Source organism: Rattus rattus, chromosome 15 (genome assembly GCF_011064425.1).
Source record: "Rattus rattus isolate New Zealand chromosome 15, Rrattus_CSIRO_v1, whole genome shotgun sequence".
Classification (NCBI taxonomy): domain Eukaryota; kingdom Metazoa; phylum Chordata; class Mammalia; order Rodentia; family Muridae; genus Rattus; species Rattus rattus.
The window spans coordinates 69,634,307-69,647,721 of record NC_046168.1 but is presented as its reverse complement, the minus strand read 5'-3'; the positions used below and the strand labels follow the sequence as shown (position 1 = coordinate 69,647,721).

Genomic DNA, 13,415 nt, shown 5'->3' with positions numbered 1-13,415 from the left:
TCACAAGGATGGGGCTGATCACTTAGGGAGCCCTCAAACATCTGAAAGCATTAAGTCTGCAGAACTTGTGATCCAATTCCCAAAGTGCCAGGTACTCCCTTGAAGGCCCCTCCCAGACAAACCTTGCTCTGGGCCAGGCGGTGTCAGGCATGAGAAGGAGGAAGTAGGCTGCACAGAAGGATTGCCTCTGGCACAGACACCTCAGAGCACTCTCGAGTTTATTGCCTCTGAATAGAGGAAGTGGACACTCAAAGAGGTGAACAGATTTGCCCAAGGTCACCGAGGAGTCTGCAGTGAGGCCAGGGTTTGCCCCCTGTCCCCAGCGAATGGGTACGGTGGTCCTGGTCAGAGAGAGCACATGCTGGCCAGCCCAGGGGTGTGAGATCGGGGCAGCCTCTGTGCCCACTCCCCAGTGCGCCCCTCTGCACAGGTGGCACCCCGCGTGCCCTGTGGGGGCGGCAGCGAGCCGGACCGCAGGGACACCCAAGCTGGGGGCTGTGGAGCCTGCGGAGCCTGGCTTGGTTGGAAGGAGGAGGATGCTCTGCGTGCCCAGGTGAGCCCAGTCTGGGGTCTCCAGCCTAAGCCGGTGCAGGTGCCCGCCTTCTTGCCTTTTCCCGAGCGCGGGGGCTGGAGCCGGCATCAGGGGGCGGCGGCGAGGGCGCAGGCAGTGGCGGGGTGCGCTGCTTAGCGCAGCAGCAGCGGCAGAAGCAGGGCTCTGCGCTAAAGGTGGCCGCAGCGATCTGCCAGGGTGCCGCTCTCCTTAGCCTTCCGCAGCCGCGTGGTGCTGGGAGTGCGCCACGAGATCAGAACCCCAGGAGCCCACGTGTGAAGGTGGGGATGCCGAGAGGGGGCGGGGCGGGATGCCCGGGTTGGAGGGGGCTTCAGGGTTCTGTACTTCCGATACCCACCAGCCTTTGTCGCACGGATGGGCTGTGTGTCAGTGTGGGTGGGTGGACTGGCTGTCTGGGGAGGACTTGTCTGCAGCGTGGGACCACTGAAGGTTGAAAGGCTGCCCTGCACCTGTGTAGGTAAGTACTTGTGAAACTGCATGCGTGTTCCCTGACTATATGAGGTCGTGTGTGAAAAGAAGAGGAGGAGAGAGGAGGGAGAGAGGGAGGGAGAGAGGCTATGTTGTATATCTGTCCTTACTGGTGTTAATTTGATGGATGATGTCTCCACAGACTGTAGATGATTGTGAGTGTGTGACTGAGTGTGCCCTCTATGTGTAACGAGGTATTTGCCTCTTGCGTGTATGTGTATAAGCAGCCCGCGTGTGTAGTGGCAGGAGTGTGTGGATGTTCTGTGCTGCGTGATGATGTCTCAGTCACTGGCAGTACTAGGGACCATCCTGCTGTTGCCTTTCGCGGAATCCAATCTCAATTGAAGATGCTTCTTGCCCGGGCTTGCTTGTACCTTGTGCATGGCGCACTGCTGGCTGCTTGTGAGAGAAGTGGCTGTTGATTCAGGGGAATGCTAATTGGCAAAGGTGTGGAAGTCTTGGCAAGTGGTTGGCTTCTTAGAGTTGAGTCTTGGGAGAAAATCTTGGCGATTTCCCATTTGACCCATGAAAACAGGAAGTGTTTCTTAAGGATCAGATTTGACATGAAAGTGTCTTCCAATAAGGGGGGGTGGGGGCAGAATGGCGCAAGTTTGCCTTCTTGGGCTTCATATTTCGGGGATAGAATTCTTTGGGTCCTAAAGCTGTAGGTGACCCTGGCTTATGGCTGCTGAGAGATGTTTGTCTGGTCCTCAGAGATTTCAGCATCAGTGACCAAGGGATCAGAAGTTGCTCATTGTTGCGTGTGAGCACAGCTAGAGAAGGAAAGCACCATTGGTGATGGATGTGGTACCCGAGAGACGAGAAAGGACAAGACCCACAGAGTCCTGACAAGCAGTTCCCATCTAGGAAATACCTTCCTATAGAAAAAAAGGTTATACAAAGTAACCAGATGTTCCAACATTCCCAAATTGTTACTAAATGTTGCATTTGTTTTTCTTTGTACATCCTTTCTCTGATCTCCCTGTTGTGTTTACATCATTTCCTTCTCTGGGGAGTATCTTGGCGATAATTATTTTTTATGTGGTAGAGTCACCTTTGGCATTTAAACTCTAGGAGACCAAGAGCACAGTGAAGTTACCCAAAATTTCAGGAAGCCTTCAATCCCTCTGTTCTGAGCAGGTAGGGGGTCCCAGAACACCAGGACAATAACACCTGCAGTTGTCCTCAAGTATTCCAGGTTTTACTTCAAAATGTTATTCCTTGGGCCATCAAACCGAATGCCTTTTCTCTGTACTCTGGACTCGCCAACATCATCCCATCTCCACTCAGCCTCTCTTCCTTCCGGACCATCACAGACTGAAGGCAGCACCTGGAGTTGTCAAAAGCAGCACGCATCCCAGCCTGCACCCCTGTTCTCCCATGTGGCTGATGCATCATCTCCCAAGTCATCTAAGCAGGGTACTGACGTCACCTCTCATTTCTCCTCCCCCTTCATCAGGAGTTGCCAAAGCTTAATCAATTAGCAGTTTGTCCATTTTCCCAGAGCCAGTGAATTTCCCTCTTTTCTTATTCTCACCAGCGCCACCTTTGTCAGATGAAACCCAGATTTAGGGAATTTCCAAAGTCTGTGACATACCCAGACTATGATCATAGGGAAAATGAAAGATGAGAGAATCAATGCAGGGAGGGAAGAGGGAATTCTTGTGATCGCCAATGACTAGCTAAAACACTCTATCACTTCCTGATGAGTGTCACATTGCGTGACTTAGCTCAGGTCTCTACCCCTCTCTGGCTTAGCTTCTTTATTTGTAAAAGTGGAAACAGAATTTGAAAGAGAGTCTTGTCAACTAGATCATTTTGAAGGATTCTCTCAGCATTGACCCATTCCAGCTGCCACCATTTAGCAAGAATAACTTTACCTAATGTCTCATGTGAACCTTCAAAAATGTAGTAACCTTTGTTTACAAAAGAATATTGATTGAAGATAGGGGTAAAGGGGAAAGGTGAGATGTGCTGCTGACTTAAGTTTGAGGTTGAGGATTAACTTCAACCTCAGAGTCAGGGGTTTTAAAGGTCACTCAGTTCACATCTTCGGGAAGTGCCAGAGTTTTCTTATGAAGATAATGTCATGCTACATAATAATTCATGTTTTCTCGGGCCTCAACAGCACTGGCATTTGGAATAGATGATCCTTGCTGTCCTATGTAGTGTAGGATATTTAACAACATCCCTAGCATCCATTAGTAGCATCCCAATGTTACAACAACCGAAACCATACCCAAACACTGCTAACTGTGCGAGTGGAGGCACAAAGTCTTCCCATACTCGGGTTGAGAACCACTCCTGTAAGTCATACAAGCCTGGTCGCCTCATAGCAACGCTTTACAACCAAACACTTGCTATGTTGCTAACTTCCATTCTACCATGTCTCTTTAGCTACCCTCATGTACTCTCCTTTTTTCCTCCTGGATTTTCACTGCCTTACTTCTCTGCCTGCAAGTACTCAAGATGTGCTGCGGGCTGAGGTGCATTTCAGAGGCATTAATAGTCTTAATAACTCACATTAACCCGGCCCTTGATATGTGCCAGGCACAGTTCTAAATGCTTTATGTGGATGGTCGCATTTAATCTTCATTAGGGATCCTAGGAGAGAGAGAGAGAGAGAGAGAGAGAGAGAGAGAGAGAGAGAGAGAGAGAAGAGAGAGAGAGGTCTCCTGCCCTCATTTTAGAAATGTAGTGACTCAAGTTTACATAGGTAATAAATGTGTCCTGCTCTCTCAGCTATCGAGTGTTGGTGCTGATGCCGGCTGGTGTGATGTCTTGCTGCAGTTCTTTGTTGGGATCTTCACACTGCACTGCTGTGCAGCGATGGGATTTGGTGTTATAGTCTAGACAGGAGAAACTAAAAGACCCCTTAGCCTAGTTGTGCAACCAAGTCGACCTCTCGGAAGGAGGTCAAAGACACTTCGGTGTACATTGCGTTCAGTTGTCAGTCAGTTGTCATATGCCATTCTTCATTTAAAAAGAAAAATACCTTCTCTTCTTCAGAATTAGCTCAAAGGTATGTGTATAGTGAGAGGGGGGTAGCTGGGTGAGGTCCTGGAGGAGAGAGTGAAAAGGGAAATGGAAGGTGGTGGAGGGGCCAAGCAGTGAACAAGGCATCTCCGTTTCTACAACTCCCCCACTGTCTGTCTTTGGCATCCAAGTTAAAGTGCTTGTGTTTTCATCAGCTCCCTCCTTAGTCTTCTTAGCCCACCCTTTGAGCACTCCATTCTGCATGCCATTGAGGCAGAGATAAAAATAAAATGCAGAAGTCCCCTCAACAGGGTAATCGTTAGGACTGGCCTGCAATATTGTCAGAGTAAGGGTGACTCTTGTAGCAACGACTAATAAACTTGGCGATCCAAGGTCGACTAAGAAGGTTGACTGTTTCTTTTAAGGCTGCCAGTTGGGCCCACAACTTCATCAGTTTTGACTCTGTACATCTGTGGTTTGTCAGAGAGAGGGGCCTTCAGTCTGTGACGAGCAGTGGAAATATCCACCAGGCTTGTGTAGAGCCTACCTCATTGGGCAGCCTCCCCATGATTTGTTTCTGGGTGAGACGATTTTCACGTCTACTGGCTGTCTACACGCTGTTGCTGCTTCTCTAGAAGTCACAGTTGGGATTAAGACTTAGATAATTAAAACGAAACCTTTCCTTGGGAAGATGACCTTTTAAAAACAAGCATTGTATTAATGAGGAGGAATTGGTGGAGCAAAATCCCAAAACAATAAGAGTGATGAATTCATCTCTCATTAAGCATCTGCCTCAGATCTTTCCATGTCCTGGTCTACACTCAACCCCTACCTCAAGTTGGATGGTAAAATACCCCACTCAGTCCCAGAGTCCTTTACTACATTGTATGATGCCAAGAACCTCATGGGACTCCTCTGTGAGACTAAGAAGCAAGATTCTTCACCCACCTCTCTGTTTCTTGTGCAATTGCATTGTATTCCCTTTCCTTTCAGACCTACATTAGAATGGTGGGAAACCACAGCCCATTTGCATGTAACTGAGGAAATACGAATCAGAAAGTTTCTTTAACAACCGAAATGTAAATTTGCTCAACCCCCACATTCCTCCTGAGCACCAACACTTTTAAAAACTTGTTCTGAAAGATGTTTTTAAACAAATGATTTTATTTGCTGGATATATTGGCACAGGCCTTTAATCCCAGTCCTGGGGAGGCAGAGGCAGGTGTATCACTGTGAGATCGAGGCCAGCCTGGTCTACATAGGGAGTTCCAGGACAGCTAGACCTGCTTAGAGAAACTCTGTCTCAACAACAACACAAATGATCCACTTACTTCTATTTTACTTCTGTGAGTGTTTGTCACCATGTACATGTGTGCACCATGCAGATGCCTAATGCACATCAGACCAGAAGAGGGCACTGGGTTCCTTGACACAGGAATTCCAGAAGGTTGTATGCGGTGCTGGAAACCAAACCTGTGTCCCTTGCAAGAGCAGTAGACACTCTTAACCGCTGAGCCATCTCTCCAAGAAAGAGCTTGGCATTTTGAAACTTAGGTAGAATAATGTTTATTAGGAATCCATCCTGTGCTAGCAAAGCCCAAGTAGATGTTTTATGCCTCGTCTTTCTGGATTTTTTTTTTCTATCAGCTCTTCACAGAAATACTGATTCTGTGATTTACAGATTTGGAAAACACAGTCTAGAGCTTTAAAGAACCCCTGTGTCTGGACTCTAGTTGTTCTTTTGCGCCTCTGCATGGTAATTGTTAACAATGCTTTACTTAAACAAAGGTTGGAGTCTATTGGAAGGACACTGGGACTTTTCTTAAGGACTTGAGGAACCAGAGTCCAGGGCAGAAGGGTGAAAGGTCACTTCCAGAGAGCTCCGCTCCAGGAGCTCAGGATGTGTTATTTGTTGCCCTTATTAATGGGACACCTTTTAAGGTCTGTGTCAGTCAGTTGGAATTCTCCAGAAATAGGCTCTTATTGGATCGCTCATCTGTGAACACAAGGTCAAGGTCACGATCCAGGCTAAGTGTAGCTGTCAGGGACTCATGCCAGTAGTTTCAGTAGACATTTTCCAGTGACAAGTGATCTTTTGAAAAGTCAAGAAACCATTGCCTACTCTCAAACAGCTAGTGTGGTGCAGACAGAATTTAAAGGCAGATTTATCTCCAGGGCTGCATATTTTTTCTTCCTTAAGGGATGTCTGATGGGGAAGAAACATTAATGTGGCGTGTAATAAGCACAGTCACGATTCCCCACAAGACCCCATTCTCCATTCCCTGCACAGAATCCTTATCCTCCCGTCTGCGCATCTCCTGGATTTCTAGCACATCTCCGCCCTCTGTTTTCAGTGCCATTTGGCCTGGCCTCCCATTCTGTTCATGCGTGTCACATCTCTGACACACAGAACCCAGGAGTGGGAGGGAGCCATCAGCTTGCCCCAGACATCCCCCTAGAGAGTAAATAATTAAGGCTAATACACACCTTGCACTGGCTGTGAATTTTGTTGACAACTCTTATATCATTTACCTTTTCTAACAGCCATTGGGGGGGCAATTTTGTATTTATTTCCCAATATTTTATCTTAGAAATTCATGGTTAAGTGTACTGAAGGAATTACCTGTAGGTAAAAACCCAGAAGCTTTTGTAATTAATATTTTGTTAGAACTGCTTTACCTCGATGCTACCACCCATTGGTATATTCCTTAAGGATTCAAAACTTGCTCCCTGCCCCCTCATTTTTATAGTGGGGAATCTGATATCAAGGCAGGAGCATGGCTCACCCAAGGTCAGACGTGGAAGGGTCACTGCAGTTGGTGTTGAACTTTGGTTGTCGCACTCTGCGAAACACTTACTCTCTGCCATGTAGTTGTATCCCCTCTGAGAAGGAGGAGGAAATACTGAACTGAAGGACAGCACAAAGGTCAAATGGTCTGCAAGTAGCCACAATTCCCACCACTCTGATCCTTCCGACAAACAGTCCCCGCTACTCCTTTCCTACTGCACAGCCTACCAGAGATGCTTTCATGAAACCTATAGACTCATTGCTTCTCAATGTTTTACATTTCCTGTGAATAGGGCAGGCTGGGAACTTACTGTTTTAGATGATTCTTTACAGTGTTCCAAGAACTCTTCCATGTGGTTTTTTAATTTTTTTTTATTTTATTTAAAACAGTAGATCTGCAAGACAGATGGGTTGAGTATCCTAAAGGCAACACCTAGCATCTGGAGACCAATGGCTTACAGGAACAAAGCAAGAAACTCAATGTGATAGGATGCTAAGAACCTTGCTTGGGCCAAGGTTTAAAATGTATTTTCTTTCAAATACTCGGAGATGCTGAGGGGGAGAGGGCGGGTGTTTTGAAGATGTCCATGTCTACTAAGTAATGCTAAGCTGGGAAAGTTGAGCTTGGGACGCATTAAGATGTTCGTCCTTTCGTGGGATAGGTCAGTAGGTAAAGATCTGGGCTTTAGAGACACGTTCCAGTGTTTCTCTGGACAGCATCCATTGTAGAGGTCTCAGTTTATCCATTTGTGAAATGAAGATCACTGTAGTTCTGCCCCACAGTATAGCATGAAGACAAAATAGATGTTGCACAGAACAGTTTGGTCCTAGTCCCACTTAGAATGTCTTTGTTTGTTTGTTTGTTTACTGCGTTAAATGCACTTCTGTGAAATCTGTTGGCACAGTTTCATTTTCCCACTTTTGTGAGTCGGGGGATATGTTTTTGGGAGGACAGTATAGACAGAAGCATTTTAGAGGCGACACTTTTAGAGGTGACATTTTAGAGGTGACATTTTATCAGGGAAAGGACAGGATTCTGCTCAAGCATTTGCAGGTAAGAATTTGTAAATAGCTTCTGTCCATGGAGATTGCACTGGCAAATTTAATTGGGTGTGATCATTTGCATATTGTATCTGAAATATAGAATTCTGCATAAACTATCTTCTAATCCAGGAGTTTTCGAAGCAATGGAAGGAAGGGGGCAGAAGAGTTAAATAGGCTGTAGAGCCCTTGCTCTTGGGATGTTCAGCAAACCCTGGGACCTAGGACTCTTGGTCATTGGGCCGTGTAAACAGATAAAGAAACACTAAGGAAGATTTCAGAACGGATGCTCACTTAGATGGATGCTCTCTATCCGAATAGCCTTTCCTAAGTTGTCCCCAGATTCATCTGTAGCAGAACAGTCACCAGGATATTTGATAATTTCGAGATCCCTGGGTTTTCTGAACCTGAGATTTTAGAAGAGATTCTTAGGTTCCTTCATACTTGAGAAGCACAGGCTTTAAAGCCTTAGTTTAGGTGTAATGAAAACTTTGGCTTCTGATGCTCCCAGTTTTGGGTCTCTGACACCAATGGTGAAAGAAACATTAGCGTCCTCATGCTTCGATTCCTTGCAGGCAGGAAGGCTTCTGTAACCACATCTCAGGATAGGAGGCGAAAGTCTTCAGGTGCATTGCTTCCATTTTGAAGAATCACAAGAGGAGACAGTCTCCAATGATTGACATGCACCTTGTTAAGGAAGCTCACATTACAGAATCCACAGGGAACCCGGTGTCTAAATGTATATTTGTGCATCAATCATGAGAGGTTGATATGTCACTTGTCACTATGATATGGACGACACCATCGGGGTAGGGAGGGTTAAGTCATTTACCAAGGTCATATAAACAGCGGAGAGGACCAGAGCATGTTTCAGGGCTGGAGTTTGAATTAGGAGTTGGCAAAGTCTCTGGTCTTTATGCCAACTGCAATCTAAGAACCACTTTACAGTTTTCAAGTTGTTAGGAATATGTCAGGTGAAAATTCTATGAAATTCAAATTTCCGTGTTGACTTATTGGAGTACAGCCATACAATTTTATTTCTACAATGTCTGTAGCTGCTTTCCCACAACCTCCGGAGTTTGATGCTTAGGAGTGCGTCTTTGTGCTCTGAAAAAGCCAAAATACCTAGGTGACCCTTTACAGAAGGGCACAGTGTGCTGCTCCCCTGTCTCAAACAGCTCTGCTCATGTGCATCAAATTCCAGTCATCTGACTTCTGTCCCTTTGTGAATCTTGCCAACACCCATACCATCTGGAGCATTATCTGCACAGCATTTTCCTTTAGGTTAATTAATTTTCCTTAAATAAATGTATCCTTAAAGAATCAAAACCATACATGGAAGTCAGTGACACTTTCAAGAAATAGAAGGCACCATAAAAGCAGTGCACTGCACACAATAAGTGTGTCAGAGCACACTACATAGCAGTGGCAGGCAGTGTCTACCTTCTTCCTGTATTCCTGCAGGTGCCTGCACTGTTTCCCTGTAGAAGGCAGTGCCACCCCTGCATTGTTTGTGGAGAGAGATCCTCAACATGCTAGATTCTCTTTGTTCATAGACATCATGATATGCAGGTGCCTGGGAATCCTTGTGACCAGTCCTATCCAACCAATTACAGGTGTGGGAGTGCTGATGCCCCACTTACCACCCACTCTTCCAAGCAGCTCTGAGGTATATAATGTCCTCATTTCCAAAGGTTTCCCTGTAGGGTTTTGTTTCGGTGTCTGAGTAACGTATTTCTCGTGACTGGCTCTCATTTCTCCTTTTGCTCCCTCTCCTTCCCTGTCCCATCTTTTCTTTCCTCCCTCCCTCTCCTCCCCTCCCTCCCTCCTCCCCTCCCCTCCCTCCTCTCCTCCTCTCCTCTCCTCCCCTCCCTTCTTTCCTTTCCTCCCTTCCCTTCCCTCCTTTCCTCCCTTCCTTCCCTCCTTTCCTCCCTTCCCTTCCCTTCCCTTCCCTTCCTTCCCTTCCCTTCCCTCTCCTCCCTTCCCTTCCTCTCCTCCCCTCCCCTTCCCTCTCCTCCCTTTTCTTCTTCTTCTTCTTCTTCTTCTTCTTCTTCTTCTTCTTCTTCTTCTTCTTCTTCTTCTTCTTCTTCTTCTTCTTCTTCTTCTTCTTCTTCTTCTTCTTCCTCTCTCTCTCTCTCTCTCTCTCTCTCTCTCTCTCTCTCTCTCCCTTCTCCCTCTCTGTCTTTCTGTCTGTCTTTCTTTCTTTCTTTTTTCTTTCTATAATCATCCTTCCTTCCCAGTGCACCTTCACTATGTGCACTTCATCTTCACATTGAGATCTGCTTCCAGGGCACCCAACTAAAATAATGGTGTGTCCCTTGCTAAAGACTGTGGATGTGAAGGTTGTTCTTTTTTATTATGAAGAAGATTAGTGAATAGCAGGAACATACTTTTATAAATTATTTTTGAGGTTATAATATAATTACACTATTTATGTCTTCCCGTTCCTCCCTCCAAACCTTCCCATACATACCTCTTTTTAGTTTTTCATCATATATATGTATATATTTATATATTTATATAGGTGTGTGTGTGCGTGTGTGTGCATGTATGTATTTTGAAATAGCAGGAAGAATATGAAAGATAAATTAGCACATATCTGAGTCTTTCTCATCAATGTAAACAACAGTGTTTAAAATAGGAAATGAGGGACTTGGGGTACAGCTTTGTGGTTAGGAGAGTTTGCTGCTCTTCCAGAGGATCCAAAGTTGATTGTCAGCACCACACACATCACATCACTCCAGCTCCAGGGGATCTGATACTTTCTCTTGACTCTGAGAGCACCTGTACACACACACACACACACACACACACACACACACACACACACACACACACACACAAACACTTATAAAATAAAAACTTTGTGAAATGGAAAATGAAAACAGAGCACATTTTCTACCCTATAATGTTTTAGCACCTAGCCCTGGAGTCACCTGGTCCCCGTCATCATATTCTTTCTCATGAGGTAGGAGAACCATGTCTGGCCCTCGCACCACCTCGGTTCTAAAGGAGAAGCTCTGGGGCGGCAGCAGCGTCAATAGTGCCTGTGAGTTTGTTATAAATACGGACTCTCTAAACCTACTCAGTCAGAAACGTGTGGCGAGCATTTTGTTTTAACAAGCCTGCAGGTGATCCTCAAGCATGAAAGCCACAGCCCTACCATAAACAGCCTCTTATTTTGTTCTGTTCTCATTGAGCGCTTGGATTTCATGAGACCGTCAAAATCATCGCTGACTTGCTTTCCCCCCTCAGACGTGACTGACCGAGAGTTTTCTTGTCTTTATTTTATTTTATTTATTTGAGCCTCTGTTGAGGTGGCCTCTGGCCAAGGCATACAGGTCAATAAATGGAAAGTTCTAGTGATTCGAGTGATCTACCTAACAGCAAGTCTCAAACTGCTCTCGAGACTTCTATGCCTTCCGCTCTAACACCCCAGAAATGGGGCTAATTCCTTCTCCAATGATGATGCCATGCTGCTCCCTTAACAGATGCTTGTGCATCCTGTCCCCATCTCTCTTCATAGACTCTGGTCAAAGGAAGTATTGATCAAGTGGTAACAAAATCTCTTGTATGTTCCCCTCAATCTCTTTTCCATCCTGATATGCTAAGACCCATCCTTATTGGACACCGTTTGTCTCTGGTAAGCCTCGTGTACTTAACGTATTCTTTGAGGGTCGGAAGCCCCACCTTGTAAAACAAAGTTTGTTTTCTACAAATATTCTAGGTCTGTTCCTACACGCCCCTTCTTTGTTTTTCCTATAAACCATTTCTTTCCCTGCAAGGTAGACTAAGTGAGCCTCTTCTGTGGTCTTCACTGTTTAAGATCCAGTTTCTAGCAATGATGCTAAACTTCCCACTGAATAACATTTTATTTAACCAAGAAGAATATTTCCTTTCGTTATTTTTGAAAAAATACATCAGAGTGTTTTGCATTCATACACACATATGCATGCTTGTATGTCCCAGGATAGTGATATTCCAAATGACTGAACTGGCCCCTGTGTGGATTTATACTTAAGGAAATGAGATTGTTACTTAGGACTAACTATCTTAGATGACTTAGTTCAAGTAGCAGTTTGGCTACCAACCTTAGTAGATCTAGCTTGTGGATACAGGTACTTTTTTTTGGCCATTTGTGTTGTATACAGTTGTATCTGTACACTGAAATGTAAATGCTTAAATAAATAATATGGATTTGGGAAGGGGATATTTACAGTGATAAAATTTTTAAAATGAATATATCAATTGACAGAGGCTAGAAAGACTATGAAAACAATTTCCTACAAATTCCAAGTGTTTTCTGGGAAAGAAGTGCAGGTAAATAGCCAGGGAGAATAAATTTTCTTATTTAGTGAGAATTTGCACTATTGCATTTTCAGATGATTCTGTATTTTTTTATAGCACATTTTTCACTCGAAGAGAGTTGGGGCTGGTGAAATTACAGATGATATAGGATATATGCCTCCTTTAGGCTGCCTGTTATGTGATGCCGGTGGGACTGTATACATTGGTGCTTGTGGTTGCTGACAGGCTAGATCACTCAGGTGAGGAGGTCAACAGTACACATGTGAATGGTTAACTTTTATAAACACCTGCTCTGACTTGTTTGTTTGGCTCAACCCACAAGATGGGTGGAGTATATTTGATCAGTATGTGGGTTTCTTTTAACTTTTGAAATTTATAATTCTTTGACATTCTTCTCTGTGCTCATCCCGCCTAGTAATCTGTGTCTTCCCATTCCACTTCTGGAGAAAATGAGCTCTTGATCGATGAACAGACTTGCTTACAAGGAGCAGTGAATCAGTAGCAGGGTAGGGCTGAGAACACACAGCCTGTAACACCTCCATCCAGTGTTCCTGATAGCATGCCAGGCTCCCGGCCTTAATTTGGTTGTTAAGATACATAATGTTTTACTTATTCCTGACACTTGTCCAAAACAAAGGTATTGAGTATGACCTTTGATGTAGAACTATAACCCATGTAGGCATATTCTATAAAGAAATGTGGTTCCTCTAAGCAGAGTTATGCATGAATATCCATCCGTGAAACCAAATCCAAGGAAAGCAAACAGGGCACAGCCAAGCAAACTGAGGTGATGACTTAGCTCCAGGAGGGCAGGTGTTGGCAACACGCCAAACTACATCGATCTTCCGTTCCAATAGGTGGGGACCATTTCAGGTGAGTCCAGTGGGCATACTTCCTATAATAGAGATGCAACCACACACTTTCTGTTAACCTTTAACGACTGTTTCCTAGCAGCATTTCAGACCGTTTTGAGGCACATTCATGTTTTCATACCCTTAGTCACATAAGAGCTAAGAAGCCAGGGGACGGAGCATTCGTGTCAGCAGCGTCCAGGGCTGTAAAGATGGATGTTTCTTCTTCTCCCTTTTACTCTGTAAGGGACAGTGACATGTCCATCAAAGAAAATAAGCTCTGAAGACTCTGTGTTCTGTGCCCCTGTCATTTTCTCTTACGACATGCACAGTGCTGGCTGTAATTCCAGTGGCTGAGCTTGTTGTGGTCCTGAGAGAGTACTGAGACAGTCATTGTCCCTCACATGATAGA

The 13,415-nt window shown here is 45.0% G+C and overlaps 1 protein-coding gene across 2 annotated transcripts in view; it reads left to right on the top strand.

Moving 5' to 3' along the window:
- Positions 1–207: 207 nt before the first annotated feature.
- Htr4 (5-hydroxytryptamine receptor 4) overlaps positions 208–13,415 on the top strand; it is a 138,047-nt gene continuing 124,839 nt past the window's right edge. For both annotated transcript variants that reach the window (XM_032885516.1, XM_032885517.1), the window contains exon 1: positions 208–553. The gene's annotated coding sequence lies outside the window, so the exon portion shown is untranslated. The remainder of the gene's footprint in view (positions 554–13,415) is intronic.